Source organism: Chrysochloris asiatica, unplaced genomic scaffold (genome assembly GCF_000296735.1).
Source record: "Chrysochloris asiatica unplaced genomic scaffold, ChrAsi1.0 scaffold00012, whole genome shotgun sequence".
NCBI lineage: Eukaryota > Metazoa > Chordata > Mammalia > Afrosoricida > Chrysochloridae > Chrysochloris > Chrysochloris asiatica.
Genome location: NW_006408530.1, coordinates 24,707,359 through 24,716,008, shown reverse-complemented (window position 1 = coordinate 24,716,008; position 8,650 = coordinate 24,707,359). Strand labels below are relative to the sequence as shown.

The window sequence follows — 8,650 nt, the reverse complement described above, 5'->3', positions numbered from 1 at the left end:
GACTCGACGGCACTTAACAACAACAACAACATAAAGAAGTCCAGTTAATGCAACTATTATTCAAATTTATACACCAAATACTAAAGCCAGTGATATTGAAATTAAAGAATTTTACCAACTTCTTCAAGGAGCTGGTTATGAGCTGCTTAGCGTAGTGTTGACGAGTCAGGCTGTTAACCGCAAGGTCAGCAGTTTGAAACTACCAGCTGTTCTGAAGGAGAAAGATGAGGCTTTCTGCTCCCATAAAGATTTTCAGCCTTGGAAACCCTATATAGGGTCCCTGTGAGTCAGAACCGACTCCATGGCACACTACCACCACCACCACCAACAGCTTCTTCAGTTTGAAATTGATTACATACTCAATCAAGATGTATTGTTAATTACTGTTGATTGGAATGCAAAGGTTGGAAACAAACAAGAAGGATTAGTAGTTGAAAAATATGACCTTGATGACAGAAATTATGTTGTTGATCACATGAAAGAATTTTGTAAGACCAATGACTTCTTCATTGCAAGTACATTTTTTAAATGACATAAAAGGTGATTATACACATGTACTTCACCAGATGGAATATACAGAAATCAAATTGACTACATTTGTGGAAAGAGATGATGGAAAAGCTCCATACCATCAAAGACAAGTGGCAGTTGCTCATATGCACGTTCGGGATGAAGCTGAAGAAAGTTAAAACAAGACCACAGAGCCAAATACAATCTTGAACATATCCCACCTGAATTTAGAGATCATCTCAAATTAAATTTGATGCATTAGACACTAATGAGTGAAGACCAGAAGAGTTAGAGGTGTCATCAAGAACATCATACAGGGGAAAACAAAAAACAAAAAAAACAACCCATTAAAGAGTCAAGGAAGAAAGAAAAGACCAAAATGGATGACAGAAGAGACACTGAAACTTGATGTCCAGCATAGACATGCTAAAGCAAATAGAAGAAATGAGGAGGTAAAAGTGCTGAACAGAAATATTCAAAGGGCAGTTTGAGAAGACAAAGTCAAATATTATAAAGAAATGTGTGAAGACCTGGAGTTAGAAAACCAAAAAGGAAGAACACACTCAGCATTTTGCAAGAAAAAATTCAAACCTCAACTTGAGATATTGAAGGATTCTATGTGCAAAATATTGAAGATTTAGAAAGCATCAAAAGAAGATGGAAGGGCATTAGCGCTACTGCCGCCTTGGAACCAGTCCCAAGCTACCGCCTGACAGCAAGCCCCAGGATTTGTCAGTGTCATTTTTTATTTTTGGTTTTGGTTTTTTTTTTTTTTTGGCCCTTTGTCAAATATCAGTTGTTTATAGGTGGATAGATTTACTTTTAGACCAAGTTTCAGCGTCTCTGCCATCCAATTTGATCTTTTCCTTCTTTTTGTCTTCTTAATGACTTTTTGCTGTCTTCATGTATGATATTCTTGATGTCATCCCACAACTCTTCTAGTCTTCTGTATTTAGTGTTTAATGGATCATATCTGTATCAAATCTGTTCTAGATGATCTCTAAATTCAGGTGGGATATATTCAAGGTCATATTTTAACTCTTGTGGACTTATTTTCATTTTCTTCAGCTTCAGTTTGAATTTGCATATGAGCAACTGATGGTCTGTTCCACAATCTTCCCCTGGACTTGTTTTGACTGATGATATGGAGCTTTTCCATCATCTCTTTCCCCAGATGCAGTCAATTTGATTTCTGTGTATTCCATCTGGTTAGGTCCATGTGTATAATATTCTCTTACGCTGTCGAAAGAAGGTATTTGAAATGAACAAAGCACTGATTTTGTAGAATTCTATCATGCTATCACCAACATCATTTCTATCACCAAGGGAATATTTTCCCACTACTGATCCATCCTCTTTGTTCCCAATGTTTGCATTCCAATTTGAAATTCTTCCATTTCTTCTTGTAACTAAAGACTGGGTTTCTAAACTGTATCTTTTTATAATACTAAATAGGATTTATCACGTTTCTTAATTTTATGTACACAAAAGATTCTTTTGTTGAAATCTATGATTTTTGACTCGATGGCACTTAAAACAAAACAAAATTATTTAAAATGCATAGAATTGGGCACATCCATCCTGTGCCACAGGGTGTGGTGCTGTGGATTAATGCGGTGGACTGCAAAGTCATTTTGAACTGCAAGGTCAATGGTTCAAGCTCACCAGCTGCTCTTCATCAACCCTATATAAGCTCACTATGTGTTGGAATTGATTTGATGGCACTTAACAACAACAACAAAGAAGGACTTAAGAAAGCCCTGGTAGCATAGTTGGGCTGTTAATCGAAAGGTCAGTAATCTGAATCCACTAGTTGCTCCCCAGAGAAAGATGAGGCTTTCTGCTCTGGTCAAGATTTACAGCCTCGGAGACTCTATATAGGGTCTTATTGAGTCAGAACTGATCACGACCCACAACCACCGCAACCAGAAGCACCTAACAACAGCAATAACCATGTTCTAGAGTCCTGGAGTGGCACTGTAGGATAAGCACTGGACTACTAACCAGAAGTTTGGTATTTCGAATCCACCAGTTGTTCCTTGGAAGTCTTGTAAAGGGTTGCTATAACTGACTAAATAGCACTTAACAAAGCAAATAAACATGTCATATCATGGTGTTAATGTGCCAGACTGTAAAACCATTTGAACTGCACGGTTGGTGATTCACGCTTACCAGCTTTTTCTTGGAAACCCTCTACAGGGTCGCTATGGGTCAGAATCGACTTGACGGCACTTAACAAAAACAACATCATGGTGTGGCTCTGTGGGTTAATACACCAGCTACAAAGCTATTTGAACTGCAAGGTAGGCAGTTCAAGCTCACCAGTCCTGATGTGACGCTTTGGGTTAATGCGCCAGACTGCAAAGCTGTTTGAATTAAGGTCGGCGGTTCAAGCTCACCAGCTGCTTCTCGGAAACCCTATACAGGGTCTCTATGGGTCGGAACTGACTTGATGGCACTTAACAACATCTCAATAAAAAATTCTATAGTGGGAAACTGATACACATCATAAATCTAGCTCCTTAGAGTGATTTTTGCAAAGAAGAAATGACATTTATTTAGCTAGAGCTTGTTACAAACCTCAAATCACCATCTCTATCTCAGATATCACCATCAAAGAGAACAGAGCCACTATAGTCTTATTCTTCTTCATCTTCATCAGAATATTAGAACTGAAAATATATAGAATTTCTAACATTTCAGGTGCAGGACTTTTTTTTTTTTTTTTTTTTTAATCAATGACTCCTATGTTTATGACTTAATGCTCACGCATCATTTTGAACTTCAAGTAATGATGCTAAATAAATTTATTCTGTACTATGAGTAGAAATCAAACAAGTATGAAAACTGTGTCTTAGGTTTGGTATGGTTTCCTTCCAAGGGTCAAAAGGCTTTTGCTCATATGTTAATTTAAGGGAACATTGGAGCTTGAAATTGATAAGATAAAATAAAAACACAGTGTCATCCTATTTTTAAAGCTATATGTCTCTTTAAAAGGAGAATAATTGAGATAAAGACGGAATAATATCTTAAGTAGATTACTGAAGAAGAAATCAACAAAAGTAGAGGATACAATTTGAGTACCTTATTCATTATTCTTTTTCAAAATTGTATGTGTTAAACTTCTCATTTGATTAAATCAATTAGAAGTGCTTGCTGATATCATAAATCACTTCATTGTGAGTGAATCATTTAGGACAAATTTAACCCAAGACCATTAGAGCAACAGACAAAACTCAAGAAACTTTTTTTTTCCTTAAATAGTCCTAGTTGATATTTGATGGAGTCCACAAATGTTTTTAATGGTTCATTAGATTTTAACCTTTAGTCCTCTAAAAGTTATGGGATCCTAGAATCAGCAGTGACACTATCATTGCTGTTGCCCTCTGGGTAAGGCAGAGAGATGATATGTGAAACCTTTCCTTGTCACACAGAATTGTATTTGATGTTCTCACTCTCATAAAGGAAGATAGCTTTCAGCCTCTTGCTTGCAGTTCTGATAACCTTGCATATTTCATTGTAATTGAAAGTCAAGTAACTTCAATAGGGAGTGCAATTTAATTGGCAATCAAATGAATACAGAGGCTGTTTGTCTAGATTTTCTTTCTTTGTACTAATTAATAAGGGGTTAAGGGTCAGAATCCTGTCTTGCGGAGTCCAATGAGCACATCAATTTCAAATATTTATAAGCCTCCACCTGTAAGTATTGAACCTAGAGATCATTTTATATACTAATTTAGGCAAAATGGAAACATTTATGTTAAAGTATAGGCATATTGTTCCAAGTGATGATGATGGTAAAGCAAATACTCAAAAAGATTTATGTTTTTGATTATAGTCTTTAAGGTGAATAAATTATGTTATTAAAAATGTTTCAGCGGTATGGAGAACAGACTGCAGGCAATGATTATGTCTAAATTTAAGTTGAGCATAAATTATATTAAAAAAAAAAAAAGACAAGTAATCCAAAATTGGAGAATTACATATAGCATAAATGAAATGGACAACTAAATTAGTTCTAAATAACTCTGCTTCAAATTCTTTTGTGGACAAATATTAAAAATGAAAACTTCTTGGCAAACAACATTCCAATAAATATTTTAGTTCTATACTTTGTCCTGTATCTAGAGATACAGCTCTATTTAGTTTTTTTAAATTATCTTTATAACCATCAGTTTTGTCAATAATTTTTAAGTCATAAAATTAAGTATATATACTTATACACACACACACATATATACTTAGCATATGAAATTTGCATTAATTAGGCCTCTTTCAATAAATATACTGAGATCCTTTTCCATGCCACTATGTTGTTGTTGTGGAGTCCTGGTGTGGCAGTGTGGGTTAATTCGCCAGATTGCAAAGCCGTTTCAACTGCAAGGTCAGTGATTCAAGCTCACCAGCTGCTCCTCGGAAATCCTATACAGGATCATTATGGGTCGAAACCGACTACATGGCACTTAACAACAATAGCAAATGTTGTTGTGAGGTGCCATCAAGTCAGTAGCAACCTTGTGCACAACAGAATGAAACACAGAATGAAAACAGAATGCTCGATCCTGGGCCAACCTCATAATTGTTGCTATGCTTGAGTCCATTGATGCTGCCATTTTGCCAATCCATCATGCTGGGGATCTTCCTGTTTTTCTCTGACCCTCCACCATACCAAACATGATATCCTTCTCCAGTGACTGGTCCCTCCTGACAATATACCCAAAGTATGAGAGATGAATTTGGCCATCGTGACCTCCAAGGAGCACTCTGGCTGCACTTCTTCCAACACAGATCTGTTGGTTCTTTAGGCAGCCCATGGCACTTTCAATAATCTCCTCCAACACCATTACTCAAAAGCATCAATTATTCTGCAGTCTTCCTTATTCACTGTCCAGCTTTCATATTCATATGATGTTATTGAAAATAACATAGCTTGGGTCAGGCACAACTTAATACTCAAGCTGATATCTTTGCTCTTCAACATTTTAAAAAGGTCTTGTGCATCAGATTTGCCTAATGCAATACGTCTTTTGATTTCTTGACTGCTGCTTCCATGATTGTTGATGGTTGATCAAAGAAGAACAAAGTCCTTGACAACTTCAATCTTTTCTCTGAAAAGAATGTTGTTTATTGGTCCAGTGGTGAGGATTTTTGTCTTCTTTACATTGAGATGCAATCCATACTGAAGGCTGTGGTCTTTGATCTTCATCAGTAAGTATTTTACTCTCTGGGCAAATTATTAAATGTTGCAGAAAGCATCAAAACAAGATGGAAGGAATACACAGTCACTGTACCAAAAGGAAATAGTTGATGTTCAAACATTTCAAGAGGTAGAATGTGACCAAGAGCCAAAGATACTGAAGGAAGGAGTCCAAGGTGCATTGAAGGAATTGGCAACAAACAAGGCACCAGGAATTGATGGAATAAAAATTGAAATCTTTCAAAAAAGTGAGGTGGCTCAGGAGGAACTTCCTCATCTATGCCAAGAAATTTGGCCTACTGACTGGAAGAGAATCCCGCCTACTGATTGGAAGAGATCTGTATTTGTGCCCATTCCAAAGAGAGGCAACGTAAAGAAATGCAGGAATTATCGGACAATCTCTTGATATCCTTGCGAGTAAAGTTTTACTAAAGGTAATACAGAAGTGACTACAATCATACATTGACAGAGAACTTCCAGAGGTTCAAGCTGGATTCCAAAGAGGCTGTGGAACGAGAGATATCATTGCTGATGTCTGGTGGATCTTGGCTGAAAGCAGAGAATATCAGAAAGATGTTTACCTGTGCTTTATTGACTATGCACAAGTTTTTGATTGTGTGGATCATGACAAGCTACGGACAACATTTAGAAGTATGAGTATTCCTGAACACTTAATTGTACTCATGAGGAATCTGTACATGGACCAAGAAGCAGTTGTTCGAACAGAACATGGTAACACTAAATGGTTTAAAATTAAGAGAGATGTGTGACAGGGTTGTATTCTTTCACCATACTTATTCAACATGTATGCTGAGCAAATAATCCGAGAAGCTGGGTTATATGAAGAAAAATGTGGCATCAGGATTGAAGGAAGACTCATTAACAACCTATGATATGCAGATGATATAACCTTGCGTGCTGAAAGTGAATAGGACTTAAATTGCCACTATATACTTCCACAAAATATAAAGAGTGATGGTGAATTGACATATGTTTCTCTGTGTGCTTTTTCAACAACACAATAAAACAGAAATATTTAATAAAAAGAAAAATAAGCAAAGAAAACACATTGCAAGAAGTCAGATTACCAACATTTTTATACTCCAAACTTAGTCTTTTAATGCAGAAAATGAAAACATGCTGCTTGCATTTTTCATAATTAAATTTCATTTCTTGAGATAAAAGTGCAATTTAAGTCTTGTTTTTTGAAATAGAAAATTCTCTCAAAGAATGTAAACATAGTTCTGGGTCAACAGTGGATATATACTACTATTATTCCCTAGCAAAAGCAAACTTTTGATTCTCTTCATTGATGAGGACTGAAAGGAATGTATTTTCTAGCTCAGTAACTGAACAACAAGTGTCAGTACTTGAACTTATCTACTCCTGTAGACATGTCATATCTTGAAAGATGGTTGCACCTGGACCTATAATTTACTAAATTTTATTGTAGCCCATAGAAGAAGGAAAAGACCAAAATGGATGTCAGAAGAGACTCTGAAACATGTTCTCCAAAGTAGAGATGCTAAAACAAATGAAATGAGGAGGTACAAGAACTGAACAGAAAAATTTAAAGGTCCGCTCAAGAAGATAAATATTATAACAAAATGTGCAAAGACCTAGAGTTAGAGTATCAAAAGGGAAGAAAATGCTCAGCATTTCTCAAGCTGAGGGAACTGAAGAAAAAATTCAAACCTCAAATTGCAGTATGAAGGATTCTATTGGCAAATTATTCAATGATGCAGAAAGCAGCAAAAGAAGGTGGAATGATTGCTGAGCATCGTAGCAGGAGAAGTCATTCTGTAGCTCCTGGAAAAGCATTCCAGTATGCCAGTTTCCAAAAATCTGGTCACCATATATGAGGAAACTAACTCTGTATAGGAAGGTATGTGAAGTTCATCCAGGATCAGCCAAATAAAGATAAAGATCAGACCACACCCGCTCTGCATCTGCCACCCATGAAATAAACTCATGGCATTTCCAATACACAACACAAGATCCCCAAATATACTTAGGATAATTTGGGTCTAGAACACAAGACCCCAAAATACACTCCCAGCAGTTCACGTCTGGAACACACGACCCTGAAAGACCACTCTGATGACAAGCAATCCCCCAAGCCTGACTTGAACACAGTATCTGACCGTGAAACTCTATGCTTCTAGAACAGGACAGGAGGAAAAATTGTCCAGTCTCTTTTTCTCATTAGGGGAGAGAAGATAAGCATTCTAAACCTGCTGAAAATGTGGAGCCCAAAGAAGTTGAGGGAGAAGATGCAGAGCCTAATGGAATCCCCACCCCAAGAAGGAATGTCAAACCATGCCTCCAGTAAGAACCATGAAGGTCCACCTTTAGGTTCTATGAGTAGTGAGAAGGATGACCATTTTAAGGACAATCCTGTAACTGTCAGTGCAAAGAGCAGCCACTTCTTTTCATATCTGGTGACTGCAGCCATTCTTGTTGCTGTCTTCTATATCACCTTTCACAACAAGCAAAAGATTATTGCTTTTTCCTTGGAAGGAATGAAGTCCATAGTATTCTATAACCAAAGACTAGTGATTACAAGCATTTGGAACAGAAGATTCCTGGTTAACCTTGTCTTCCATGCTGATTTGTTTGTAAAATCAAGAAAAATGAGAAGTACTGTAATCTAAGAGATACTTCTCCCCTGGGATGTGGAGAATTGGACTGGTGGAATTGAGGAATTGTTTGGGTTTTTGCACCTTGGTGATGTACTCTTGTGTTCACTTTGCACCAGACTGCAAAGCCGTTTGAACTGCAAGGTCAGCAGTTCAAGCTTAGCAGTTGCTCCTTGGAAACCATATACAGGGTCACTATGGGTCAGAACAAACTCGACAGCATTTAACAACAACAATAACAACTCATGTGGGTAGAAGTATAAGGATCAGGTGGGAAATTGGCTATGACAAAGGGAGCCTCCAG

General features: G+C 37.1%; 1 pseudogene; it reads left to right on the top strand.

Annotated features, from left to right (window-relative positions):
* The first annotated feature begins 7,950 nt into the window (after positions 1-7,950).
* On the top strand, positions 7,951-8,300 carry LOC102821338 (annotated as a pseudogene).
* Positions 8,301-8,650: the final 350 nt, after the last annotated feature.